We start from the raw sequence: 14,761 nt of genomic DNA, 5'->3' as shown, positions 1-14,761 counted from the left end.
TCATTCAAATGTCTAACAAATAAGATTTGCAATGAGGTCCTTTATGAGGATTTTTGCATTGCTATTTTATAGTTTGTGGTACAGTTTTCCAGAGAAGTTTAAAAATAAATAAATATATCTCATTCAAACATGCATTTATTTTACTATTATCAAGAACAACAATGGTTCCTCAAAGGCAGATGACTACCCCAAAATATAATTAATCAAGATTATTTATGCCATTCCTAATTATGTAGAAGTAACCCTGGGAGGAACTTTAGTTATATTTCAAATAACTCAAACTATAATTACTTAAATTATATTGGAAATATCCTTTCAGTTAACTAAATAAGTTTTGCATATATTTATAATGATCTGGACCAAAATAGTACAAATAAGTATAATCAAACAATGAAATTCATATAATTGAAACCAGTTTTATATAGTAATATTATTTTCATAAAAAAGAGAGAAGATGCCTTTTACAGGGTGTTTTTTCTCTCCACATGGGAATATATTTTCTGGCAGTTGCCAGAAAATGGATGTGATATTTATTCTTTAAATTTTACATTTAGTGAATTAAAAATTACACAAAACATTAAATTTTAACTTTAGGGTACTAAGCTCAGACATTTTCTCAAATATTATAAAGCCATTTTCTATTCATAGTAGCTACTGGTGTATTTGAAAAAAATATTTAGATAAGTTTCTAGGTTATTATTTATACCCAAATGCATGTAATTAAAAAATTTAATAGGGGCTATAAAATTATGCTGAAAGTGTGTGTGAATGTGTATAATTACATCTCTGCTTCCTAACTGCACTGAATAGTTTTTAAATCAAGAAAAGATAAAACTAACTCATAGAAAAGTAAGGCCCTGAAATTGTAGGCTTCTTAAAACTAAGCTATAATTTTATTGAAGGGCATGCCATAGAACAAAGACATCCTTGAGTAAATGAAAAGCTAAGATAGGTTTATTTATACAAATAAAATAGGCTTTTTCATATTTTATTTATGTGGAAAATACCCAACATATTTTCAGCAATATTATAACCAGAGGCTATTTTTAAGGCATGATTTTTTGCACAGCAGATTTGCAAAACTCTGCTGGAATGCCTGCTATTCTGCTATTTGCAAGTAGATGTTTTTAGGTAATTGAACTGTTTTGAAATGACAAAGTACTGACCTGTAAAATGACTGGTATTCTCTAATGTTCAACCCCAAATGTGAATTCTCCTATTAACTTTTGTTTTGATGTTTTGTATTCTCTTCTGAGAAATATTTCCAAGGCTTTTGAAATTTGAAATGTCTTCAGCAAGTTGCAGAAAATTTACTACTTTCCCTTTTGTTCAGATTGATGTGTTTTCTTCTAAGTTATCCACTGTGTATCCTCTTTTCCTATGATTTACCTGGCCTGTTGCTTGGATCACATGGTTAATTACTGTGAACTCTGTTTTTTTACAGACACAATTCATGGGATGCAGGCCAAGACAAAGAGATATTCAGGGTTGATAATAACTTTCAAATTTGCAAAGTGCTTTCCATATATTATTTGATTTAATCTTCAAAAGAGATCTAATAGTTAAGTAATACAGGTATTAATATACCCATTTACAGGTGAAGAATCAGAGGCCTCTGAGAGAGGCTTTTTTTCATAGTCTCACAGGAAATATAACAGAGAAGAACCCAGGTCTTTCCTGACTGCAAGTCCAATTCTCTTTCCACTATACCAGAGGAAAAAAATTCAGAAGAAAAAAGATAAATCAGAATTCTCCTAATACTTCCAATCCTAGCCAGAAAGGCCTCTGAAGAAAGTTAATAATGTTGAAAGCAAAGAGGTGACTAACTAGGTCAGACAAAGACAGAATAGTCAACATAGATTTAAAAACCCAAAGCCACTGGGATGCAATCATTAAAGAAAAAAAGACAAAACAAAAAAACTTGCCTGCCCTTAAAGAACCTACTTTCTGTTGCATTGAGTAGAATTTATAGTCTTTAATTTATTTATCTTTCATGTATTATTTTATATTCCTTTTCATATGTTTTCTATAAATCATCTTCTTTCAGTGCCTGATGATAATGAGGGATTTGGGCTGACTATATAGAGATGTGAACATGATCCATTTCTGTGTCAATGAAACCATTGAATGCATTCAATCTATAAGTCAATAAGTATTAAAAGTGAGAAGTTACCTGCTTCAAGTAGCCAATAGAAAATGAAAAAAGGAGAGCCTCAGGCAAAGACAGAGAAATTTAAAGAGCATGAGAAAATGAAAAAAGAGGTATGGAATTATCATAAGCTGAGATTACAAAGAATATAAATTAAAAGTCAAAAGTGTGGTTCAGAAGGAGAACAAATAAAAATCCATTTGATTTGGTTAGGAAAAAGACAACAAGGACTCCATTGAAAGAAATGTTATAGCTAAACAGCATATGGAGTCTAAATTTACTTTATATATGATCAATTCCAATTATTAGTCTTCATAATGAAAAACAAGATGAAGGGTATAAAGAGCCTATCCATAAATCACGAGGATTTGGATTTAAGTCTTGCTTGTTTAAATTTTATGACCATGAACAAGTGACTCCCATTTTGCTCAGGCAACAAAGGAGTTATCTGTGTTCATTGCTATAAGGAATTTTAGCACTAAATGTTCTCCTCAGTGAGAACATAAAAGATGTAGAAAAACAATAAAATACATTTTCAATAGCTTTATTAAGTATTCTGGTACTCTTGTTCAAACTTATTTTCTTTTTCTTTTTTACTAATGTTATTCTCTGTTGTTTGTCCTTCCTTCTCAAAGAGAACCATGACATCAGGGAAGTGATGCGAATTGGATTTAAGTGAGGGAGGTTCTCTGCAAGGTTAGCTGCCTCACTTTCCCCTCCTGAGCCATCTGGGTCCAGTGGCCAGATATAGATCAAGAGTACTGGAGATGGACCCGGATGAAATGGGAGATTTTGGTCTTTTTAAGCTAAGGTTTTCCACAGGTCTCAGTTAGACTGAATCTGTACCCATTTAGTGATTAAGGTTGAGTGGCAATGAGGCAAAGAATCTCCTCTTTCACTTAGTCCAAAAAATCTAAACAAACAAACCAATAAATAAATAAATCTGGGAGGAGAAGACCTTCACGGTTTTTGGCCCAAGCAGAAATGATTTCTATTTACATTCAGTCTGAGGCAATTAGGGCCTACACAATGACCAAATGAGCCTTGACCTAGGACCTATTGATGGCCAATAAGAATCAGATTGGTTTTGGTTTAAGGCTTGGTTCTTAACAAAGAAATGTAACCAATAAACCCCAAGATATCTTGGAAGGGTTCAGAGATGTGAAAGAGAAAAATAATGGTTTTAAAAGCATCTTTAGGTAAGGGTAGGATAACCTATGTGGACAGAGGCAGAGAACGAGGAAAGGAATGAAGGAATAAAAAAAGGAAAGCAAAAAGGGATTACTTCTTACCCATACCCCCAGGAAGACTCCATAAAAACAAAAAATACATGGAAATAGACAACTTTCCAAAAGAATTGGAGAGGTTAGCCCTTCTTTTTGATTTTGAAATCCAGATTTAAATCATTACTATTATTTTCTCCCATTGACTATATAAAGGTTAATAGAAACTTTATTTCTCAAAGACAATTTTAACATGGTTGTTAGCAAAAGCAAAGTGTTTGCATAATTGAATATTCCACTAATTAAGCCAATTTAGATTTAAGCCCAATACTTCTAAAGGATCACTTCCACATTTTTGTTTGTTTGTTTCTCTTTTTGTTTTCTTTTCTGGAGCTTCTCCTAGAATTAATTCTTAAGAGCTACCTTGATAGACAGCTCTAACAGACTGCTATAATGATCATTATCTTGGATTTCCTAAGCGTGCTAAGGTTTTTGTTCAGAATGTTTCCCAAAAAGGATGCCTTGGTAAAATATAATATTTTCTTACTTCTAGCATGATATCTTATAACATCATGCTTCTTTGAAACATGTTACCACTTATTCTGATTTTTGCTTGTGATTTTATCTCTTTTCCATTGATACTTAGCTTTGGATGGCAGGAAAATACAGATAAGACATTCATGTAGGAATCACCTTAATTTCAGAAACAAAGTCTTCTCTATCCAGAAATCAAGTCTATGGCCAAATATAAAAGAGCTGACCTTGTTAAAATTATTCCAAACTGTTCTTCATAATTTTTGGTTTATCCAGGTGGTTCAGAGAGGCAATCAGATGTTTGATTTTTTATTTCTTTCATCACTGCATGTGCATATTGAGATCAGATTGGTCATGCATCTTTTTTTTTTATCATGATAAAAAATAAGTAAAGAAATAAGGAAATGTTATAGGATAATGTGCTTTTTGAAATGAATAAATTAAAATAACTGTGGATAATATAAAATATTTGGAAATCAACCTGTCAAGAAAAAAGTAAGGAACTATGTGAATACAATTACAAAATACTTTCCATAGAAAGTCACATCTAAACTATTGAAAGAATAGCAAGGACTCATGTATAGGCTGAGCTAATATAGTAAAAATAACAATTCTACCTAAATTAATCTACTTATTCAGTGCCATATCAATCTGCTAAGAAATTACTTTACAGAGTTGGAGAAAATAATAACAAAGTTCATCTGGAAGAACAAAAGGTCAAACATTTCAAGGAAATTCATGAAAAGACATACAAATAAAAATGGTCTCACTGTACCCAGACCTAAAACTATATTATAAAGCAATGATTATCAAAACCGTTTGGTACTGGGTAAGAAATGTAGTAGTTGATTAGTAAAATAGGTTAGGCTCATAAGATATAATAGTCAATGACTATAGTAATCTTGTGTTTGATAAACCCAGTGACCCTAGCTTCTGGGATAAGAACTGAGTATTTGACAAAATTTTTGGAAAAATTGGAAAATAGTACAGTAGAACCTAGGAATTGACCAATACCTAACCATCCTCTAACAAGATAAGACTGGAATGGTTTCATGATTTAGACGTAGTGTTACCATAAATAAATTAGAAGAACAAAGAATAGATTACCTCTAAGATCTGTGGAGAAGGAAGGAATTTGTGGCCAAAGAAGAATTAGAGTATATCATGAAAAATGAATAATTTTTATTATATTAGGTTAAATTTTTTGGATTATATTGCTATATTTGAATGAATTTTGTATATATTGTATATAATATATAAATTATATGTAATTGATTATATTTGTTAAAAGTTAAAAAGTTTTTGTACAAATTAAACTAATGCAGACAAATTCAGAAGGCAAGCAGGGAAATTATATTAAAGGATTCGAATTGACTCAAATTTGTAAGAATACAAACCATTTTTCAATTGTTAAATGGTAGAAGCATATGAACAGATAATTTTCAAATGAAGAAATTGAAACCATTTATAGTCATATGAAAAAGTGATCTAAATCACTATTGATCACCAAAATGCAAATTAAGGCAACTCTGAGATTCCACTATTCTCCTCTCAGATTGGCTAAGTTACAGGGAAAGATAATGATGAATGTTGGAGAGGCTTTGGAAAAATTTGGACACTAATAAATTGTTAATGGAGTTGTGAACTGATCTAAATACTCTGGAGAGCAATGGCCCAAAGGGCTACCAAATTGTGCATTTCCTTTGATCCATCAGTGTCTCTATTTGGCCTTTATCCCAAAGCAATCATTAAAAAGGGAAAGGGACCCACATGTGCAAAAAAATTTGTAGTAGTCCTTTTTGTAGTAGCAAGAAACTGGAAACTGAGAGAATGCCTATCAGTTGGGGGAATGGCTAAATAAGTTATAGTTTATGAATGATATGGAATATTATTGTTCTATAAGAAATTATCAGCAGGATGATTTCAGAGAGGCCTGGAGAGACTTACATGAACTTATGGTAAGTGAAATGAGAAGCAGAACAGTGCACACAGTAACAGTAAGATTATATGATAATCAATTCTGATGGACATAACTCTTTTCAACAATGAGATGATTCAGACCAGTTCTAATGTCTTGTAGTGAAGAGAGCCATCTGCACTTAGAGATAGGATTGTGGGAACTGAGTATAGTCACAACATAGTATTTTCACTTTTTTGTTGTTATTTCCTTGTATTTTGTTTTCTTTCAATTTTTTTTCTTTTTGATCTGATTTTTCTTCTGCAGCATGATAATTGGGGAAATATGTACAGAAGAATTGCACATTTAACATATTGGATTACTTGTTGTTTAAGGGAAGGTGTGAGGAGAAGTAAGGGAGAAAAAAAATTGGAACACAAGGTTTTCCAAAGGTCAATGTTGATAGCTATCTATGCATATATTTTGAAATTTAAAAAGCCCCCCAAAATACATATAAATGCTTAAACAACAACAGCAAAAAAGAAATGAATAAATTAAACAAATATTAAGGGTGTCGATTTATATCCCTACCTTAATTTTTTTCTTTTTAATATTTCCAATGTCTAATTTTTAAAAGAAAATAGATGAAGAACAGACTTTTTTTTTTTTTAACAATTCAAAGCAAACTCAAAGTAATTTAAGACAATTCATTAAGTATATGTTAATCCCATTCTATTTGCAAGGCACTGCTCTGGACTGAAGAAAAAGACAAAGCAAAAAAATTGGCTCTGCCTTCCAGGAGTTTACAATCTGTTGCACATGCTAGAATTTACATTCTTAATTCTATTTATCTTTTATATATTACTATATATTTTCAAATTATTTCTTATTAGCATCTCTCTTCATAGCTGCATAACAATAATAACAACTAGTATTGCTATAAAAGCATTTAAAATTTCATCTCATTTATCCTTATAATAACCCTTGGAAATAAGTGTTTTTATTGGATTATTTTTATATACCCATTTATAAATGAAAAACTAAGGCAGAGGTTGAAATAATGTAAAGGACTTAGTCATGGTGATATAGCATAATAAATATGAACTCAGGACTTTGGGACTCAGGTTCTTGTTCTATTCACTGTCACTGTAGCAGCTAGGTCTCTCTGTGATAATGCCTTCTTCCATCATTTTCTATTTCAGTAGTATTTAATAATTTAATAAGTTAACAAAACTTATTAACATATATATCTATATCTATATATCTATATCTATATCTATCTATCTATCTATCTCTCTCTATATATATCTATATATATGTACACATAAGATAAGTGTGTGTATGCATTCCCCATTTGGGGAGGATGACATTCCTAACTTAGATAGCAATGTGAACTAAGTAATGATTCAAGAACATCTGGGTTGTTTACAGGAGATGCAAGCAGACCAAACTGATTAAAACACAGACTATGTGAAATGGAAATTGTAGGGTGGCACATGATATTAAAAGTCCTTGAATGCCAAGGCAGAGAAATGTGAAACTTATTGAGTAGGCAGTAGTGAAAGCACAGTTGAAGGGTTTTGAGCAAAAAAAAATCATGGAGAGAACAAAACCTGGCAACATGGTATAAGTAGAAACAATGAGATTTTGATCATTGATATAATCTTAGGTTCATAGATTTTGAAATCAAAGGGACTTTGAGGTTATTAACTGTAATCTCATTCATGTAAGAAATAAGGAAACAGAAATATAGAGAGGTTAAATAACTTTCCCAGTATTATGTAACTAATGTCAGAGGCAGAATTTAGTTGTTATCCTTCCTTCTACAAGAGGACCAAAATGACATCATCATGTTAGAGTCAATATACAGTGTATCTAAAGTTTTTGCATAACTGAATATTCTACTAATTAAGCTAATTTAGATTTAAACCCAATATTTCTGAAGGATTACTTTCACAGTTTTTTGTTTGTTTTTGGCTGATCAGACTATGATCAGACTACTATGAGCTCAGAAAGTTTTTTTAATTAATTTTTATAATTATAACATTTTCTTTGACAGTACATATGCATAGGTAATTTTTTTTTTTACAACATTATCCCTTGTACTCCCTTCTGTTCCAAGTTTTTCCCCTCCTTCCCTCCACCCCCTCCCCTAGATGGCAGGCATTCCCATACATATTAAATATCTTATAGTATATCCTAGGTACAATATATATGTGCAGAACCAAATTTTGTTGTTGTTGTTGTTGTTGTTGCAAAGGAAGGATTGTATTCAGAAGGTAAAAATAATCTGGGAAGAGAAACAAAACAAAAGAACAACAACAACAAAAAAAAAACAATGCTCACAGTTTACACTCATTTCCCAGTGTTCCTTTTTTGGATGTAGCTGATTCTGTCCATCATTGATCAATTAGAATTGGATTAGCTCTTCTCTATGTTGAAGATATCCACTTCCATCAGAATACATCCTCATACAGTATCATTGTTGAAGTGTATAATGATCCCCTAGTTCTGTTCCTTTCACTCAGCATCCATTGATGTAAGTCTCTCCAAGCCTCTCTGTATTCCTCCTGTTGGTCATTTCTTACAGAACAATAATATTCCATAACATTCATATACCATAATTTACCCAACCATTCTCCAATTGATGGACATCCATTCATTTGCCAGTTTCTAGCCACTACAAAAAGGGCTGCCACAAACATTTTTGCACATACGGGTCCCTTTCCCTTCTTTGGTATTTCTTTGGGATATAAGCCCAGTAGTAGTACTGCTGGGAGAAAATGCACATTTTGATAACTTTTGGGGCATGATTCCAGATTGCTCTCCAGAATGGTTGGATTCTTTCACAACTCCACCATCAATGCACCAGTGTCCCAGTTTTCCCACATCCCCTCCAACATTCATCATTATTTGTTCTTGTCACCTTAGCCAATCTGACAGGTGTGTAGTGGTATCTCAGAATTGTCTTAATTTGCATTTCTCTGATCAATAGTGATTTGGAACACTCTTTCATATGAGTGGAAATAGTTTTAATTTCATCATCTGAAAATTGTCTGATCATATCCTTTGACCATTTATCAATTGGAGAATGGCTTGATTTCTTATAAATGAGAGTCAATTCTCTGTATATTTTGGAGATGAGGCCTTTATCAGAACCTTTAACTGTAAAAATGTTTTCCCAATTTGTTACTTCCCTTCTAATGTTGTTTGCATTAGTTTTGTTTGTGCAGAAACTTTTTAATTTGGTGTAATCAAAATTTTCTATTTTGTGATCAATAATGGTCTCTAGTTCTCCTTTGGACACAAACTCCTTCATCCTCCACAAGTCTGAGAGGTAAACCATCCGATGTTCCTCCAATTTATTTATGATTTCGTTCTTTATGCCTAAATCTTGGACCCATTTTGATCTAATCTTAGTATGTGGTGTTAAATGTGGGTCGAAGCCTAGTTTCTGCCATACTAATTTCCAGTTTTCCCAGCAGTTTTTGTCAAATATAAATTCTTATCCCAAAAGTTGGGATCTTTGGGTTTGTCAAACACTAAATTGCTATTTTTATTCACTATCTTGCCCTGTGAACCTAACCTATTCCACTGATCAACAAGTCTATTTCTTAGCCAATACCAAATGGTTTTGGTGACTTGCTTTATAATATAGTTCTAGATTAGATCAGGTACAGCTAGACCAACTTCATTTAATTTTTTTTTTCATTACTTCCCTTGAAATTCTCGACCTTTTGTTGTTCCATATGAATTCTGTTGTTATTTTTTCTAGGTCATTAAAATAGTTTCTTGGGAGTCTGATTGGTATAGCACTAAATAAATAGATTAGTTTAGGGAGTATTGTCATCTTAATTATATTCGCTTGACCTATCCAATAGCACTGAATGTCTTTCCAATTATTTAAATCTGACTTAATTTTTGTGGCAATTGTTTCGTAATTTTGCTCATATAATTCCTGACTTTCCTTTGGTAGATATATTCCCAAATATTTTATACTATCGACCATTATTTTGAATGGAATTTCTCTTTGTATCTCTTGCTGTTGGATTGTGTTTATAATATATAAAAATGCTGAGGATTTATGTGGATTTATTTTGTATCCCGCAACTTTGCTAAAGTTCTGAATTATTTCTAATAGCTTCTTAGCAGAGGGTTTGGGGTTCTCTAAGTATATACCATCATGTCATCTGCAAAGAGTGATAGTTTGATTTCCTCATTTCCTACTCTGATTCCTTGAATCTCTTTTCTCTCTCTTATTGCCGAGGTTAGTGTTTCTAGTACTATATTGAATAGTAATGGTGATAGTGGGCAACCTTGTTTCACTCCTGATCTTACAGGGAAAGGTTCTAGTTTATCACCATTACATATGATGTTTACTGAAGGTTTTAAATATATTAAGGAATAGTCCATTTATTCCTATACTCTCAAGCGTTTTTAGTAGGAATGGATGTTGGATTTTATCAAATGCTTTTTCTGCATCTATTGAGATGATCATATGGTTTTTATTAATTTGATTATTAATATGGTCAATTATACTAATAGTTTTCCTAACATTAAACCAGCCCTGCATTCCTGGTATAAATCCCACTTGGTCATAGTGTATTATCCTGGGGATGATTTTCTGAAGTCTATTTGCTAATATCTTATTTAGGATTTTAGCATCAATATTCATTAAGGAAATTGGTCTATAGTTTTCTTTCTCAGTTTTTGATCTACCTGGTTTAGGTATCAGTACCATGTCTGTGTCATAGAAGGAATTTGGTAGGATTCCTTCAATCCCTATTTTTTCAAATAGTTTACATAGCATTGGAGTTAGTTGTTCTTTAAATGTTTGGTAGAATTCACATGTAAATCCATGTGGTCCTGAGGATTTTTTCTTAGGGAGTTGGTTAATAGCTTGTTCTATTTCTTTTTCTGAGATGGGACTATTTAGATTACTTACTTCTTCCTGTGTTAATCTGGGCAAGCTATCTTTTTGAAGGTATTCTTCCATTTCATTTAAGTTATTGAATTGATTGGCATAAAGTTGACCAAAGTAGCTCCTAACTATTGTTCTAATTTCCTCTTCATTAGTGGTGAGTTCTCCCTTTTCATTTTCAAGACTAACAATTTGCTTTTTCTCTTTCCTTTTTTAATCAGGTTTACTAAGGGTTAGTCTGTTTTGTGGGTTTTTTCATAGAACCAACTCTTAGTTTTATTAATTAATTCAATAGTTTTTTTACTTTCAATTTTATTAATCTCACCTTTTATTTTTAGAATTTCAAGTTTTGTGTTTGTCTAGGTGTTTTTTAATTTGTTCCTTGGCCCTCTCTTTCTCTATTTTATGCAAGTAGGCCTGTAGAGATATAAAACTTCCCCTTATTACTGCTTTGGCTGTATCCCACACATTTTGGTATGATGTCTCATTATTGTCATTTTCTTGGGTGAAGTTATTAATTATGTCTATGATTTGCTGTTTTACCCAATCATTCTTTAGTATAAGATTATTTAGTTTCCAAATATTTTTTGGTCTATTTTCCCCTGGCTTTTTATTAAATGTAATTTTGATTGCATTGTGGTCTGAAAAGGATGCATTTACTATTTCTGCCTTACTGCATTTGATTTTGAGGTTTTTATGCCCTAGTATGTGATCAATTTTTGCATAGGTTCCATGAACTGCTGAGAAGAAAATATACTCCTTTCTGTGTCCATTTAGCTTTCGCCAAAGATCTATCATATCAAACTTTTCTAGTATTCTATTTACCTCTTTGACTTCTTTCTTATTTATTCTATGGTTTGATTTACCTAATTCTGAGAGTGCAAGGTTGAGATCTCCCACTATTATAGTTTTGCTGTCTATTTCTTCTTGCAGCTCTCTTAATTTCTCTTTTAAGAATTTAGATGCTGCACTACTTGGTGCATATATGTTTAATATTGATACTGTTTCATTATTGATGCTACCCTTTAGCAGGATATAATGCCCTTCCTTATCTCTTTTAATTAGATCAATTTTTGTTTTTACTTGATCTGAGATGAGGATGGCTACCCCTGCTTTTTTGGCTTCATCTGAAGCATAGTAGATTCTGCTCCACCCTTTTACTTTTAGTTTGAATGCATCACCCTGTTTCAGGTGTGTTTCCTGTAAACAACATATAGTAGGATTCTGGCTTTTAATCCAGTCTGCTAACTGCTTCCTCTTTATGAGGGAGTTTACCCCATTCACATTTATGGTTAGAATGCTATATTGCTTGCCATTCTGTTAACCCCTGCTTATGTTTTTCCCCTTGCCTTCCCTCTTACCCCCCTACCCAGTATTAAACTTGTGAATACCACTTGCTTTTCCAGCCCTTCCTTTTTAGTATCCCTCCCCCACCTCAAAGTTCCTCCCCTTATTTTACCCCTTTTCCTCACAATTTCTGTATTCCCTTCCCCTTAGATTACTCCTTCCTTCTCACTTTCAATGAAGTGGAAGAAGTTTCACCATAAATTGAATATGTCTATTGATACATACTATGTTCATCTCCCTCCTTTCTTTCTCTCAGATATAATAGGTTACCTTTGCCTCTTCCTGAGATGTAGTACCATCACTTTATACTTTTTTATGATATAATTTTCTTTCCACCTCTAGTTTCCAGGACAAATTATACATATGTTCTTTACATATTTTTATAGCAGAAGTATAGTTCTCAAGATTTCTTTTTACCTTTTTAGAAATCTCTTGGGTTCTGTATTTGAAGATCAAACATTTTATGTAGGTCTGGTTTTTTCATCAAGAATAGATGGAATTCATTTATTTTGTTAAATGTCCATCTTCTTCCCTGGAAAACGATGCTCATTTTTGCTGGGTAAGTTATTCTTGTCCGCATATCAAGTTCCTTAGCCTTTCAGAATATCATGTTCCAGGCCCTTCGTTCTTTTAATGTGGACGCTGCTAGATCCTGGGTTATCCTTATTGTGGCTCCTCCATATCTGAATTGCTTTTTTCTAGCAGCTTCCAGTATTTTTTCCTTTGTCTGATGGTTCTTGAACTTGACCACTATATTTCTTGGCCTTTTGATTTTAGGGTCCCTTTCAGTAGGTGATTGATGAATTTTTTCAATGTCTATTTTCCCCTCTGTTTCCAAAACGTCTGGGCAATTCTCTTTGATAATTTCCTCGAAAATAGTGTCTAAGCTCTTTTTTTCCTCACATTTTTCAGGGAGTCTGATTATTCTCAAATTGTTTCTCCTGGATCTGTTTTCCAGGTCTATTGTCTTTCTAATAAGGTACTTGACATTCTTTTCATTTGTTTTCATTTCTCTGGTTTTGCTTGACTACTTCTTGGTTTCTCCTTGATTCATTCATTTCTACTTGTTTCAGTCTAATTTTCAATGATGTACTTTCTTCACTCACTTTTTTTTATATCTTTTTGTAATTGTGCAATTGTGTTTTTAAGTGAGTTTTTTTCTTCTATGGAATTTTTTTCCATTTTATCCATTTTATTTTTTAGAGAGCTGTTTTCTTTTTCCAGCTCACTAATCTTGTTTTCCTTGAAGTTGTTTGCCTTTTCTAATTCACTAATTTTATTTCTCAATGATTTGTTTTCTTTATCCACTCTGTTTTTAAATACATGGAATGAGTTCTCCAGGCTCTCCTGCCAAGCTTCCCTTTCCTTTTCCCATTTCTCTTCTAGCTCTCTTGTGAGAGCCTTTTTGATTTCTTCTATGAGATTCTTTTGTATTGAGAAGCAGATCATATCCCCCTTAGGGGATTCCTCTGGGGACAGTCTGTTTTTAGTCTCCTCAGTATTTGAAGTCTGCTCTCTCTCCATACAGAAGCTGTCAATGGTTAGAGCCATTTTTAATTTTTTATTCATTTTGTCAGAGCAGAATCGAAGAAAACAAATTGACAAGAGAAACAATTGGTCTATTTTGGGGGGGATGGGGCTGGATGGTTTTAATGGGCTTCCTCTACAGACTGGGGGGTAGGGCAGCAGAAAGCCACTAACAGGACAGCGATGGCTGTGTTGCGTCTGCGCTCTGAGGCTCTGAGAACATGCTGAGTCAGTCCAGGTGGGGGTTGGGGGTGGCCAGGTTCTGAGAGATGCTAGCTTTCCCAGGGTTTTATTCTTCACCTCTGGTGTTTACACCCTCTCCACTGCTCCTGGCTTGCTGCCAAGACAGAATATCCACACTGGGGTAAAAGTCTTTTTGCAGAAACGGCAGAGATCATACCCCTCCCCCCTCAGGTCTGAGCAGTGTGAGCTGCCTGTCTCGCTCTGGCTTGCCTGCCCTCAGTCTGCGCCCAGTCTGTTTGACCCTCCCCCAAGCAAACACAGACCTTCTCTGGCGAATTCAAGGATGTCTTCTGTTAGTGAATATTTGTGGGTTTCTTTTCCGATCAAGCATTAACTCCGAGGCTTGTCATGAGAAAACACGGAGCTCAAGCTTCCACGCCACCATCTTTGCGGGAAGTAGAGCTCAGAAAGTTTTACCACAGGTTAGGCACAGATAAGTCATTCAAAGAAGTGATGTCTCTAAATTTATGCATCTCACATTTCTTTTGAACTAGTGTAATTCTCATAAAGCTTAATACATCCTTTGATAAAGGCATACTATGCTGGGCTATCCTGTGCTAGTATTTCCCATGTCTCACAATCAATTCCAAAGTTTTTCAGAGAGGCTTTGGAGTATCTTTGTATCACTTACATCTTCTGACCTCCATGTGATCATGGGACCACTTTCTTTGTATGAGTTCTTCATAAAATGGTGTTTTAGACAAAAGTAATTTTCTCATTTGAACAACCCATCCCGATGACCAACCCATTGGAGTCGTGCTCTCTCCAGTAGACTTTGAATGTTTGACAATTCAACATGAAGAAAAAGCTCAGTGTCTTCCTTAATAGGAAGGAATTAAATATATAGATTTATGACTCCAAATTCTTAGTCTTATTTGCATCCAAATTCTTAGTCTTATTTGCATTTTTTTTTTTTTTTT

The sequence above is a fragment of the Sminthopsis crassicaudata genome, chromosome 3 (assembly GCF_048593235.1).
Source record: "Sminthopsis crassicaudata isolate SCR6 chromosome 3, ASM4859323v1, whole genome shotgun sequence".
NCBI classification, from domain to species: Eukaryota; Metazoa; Chordata; class Mammalia; order Dasyuromorphia; family Dasyuridae; genus Sminthopsis; species Sminthopsis crassicaudata.
This window is presented reverse-complemented; position numbering follows the sequence as displayed.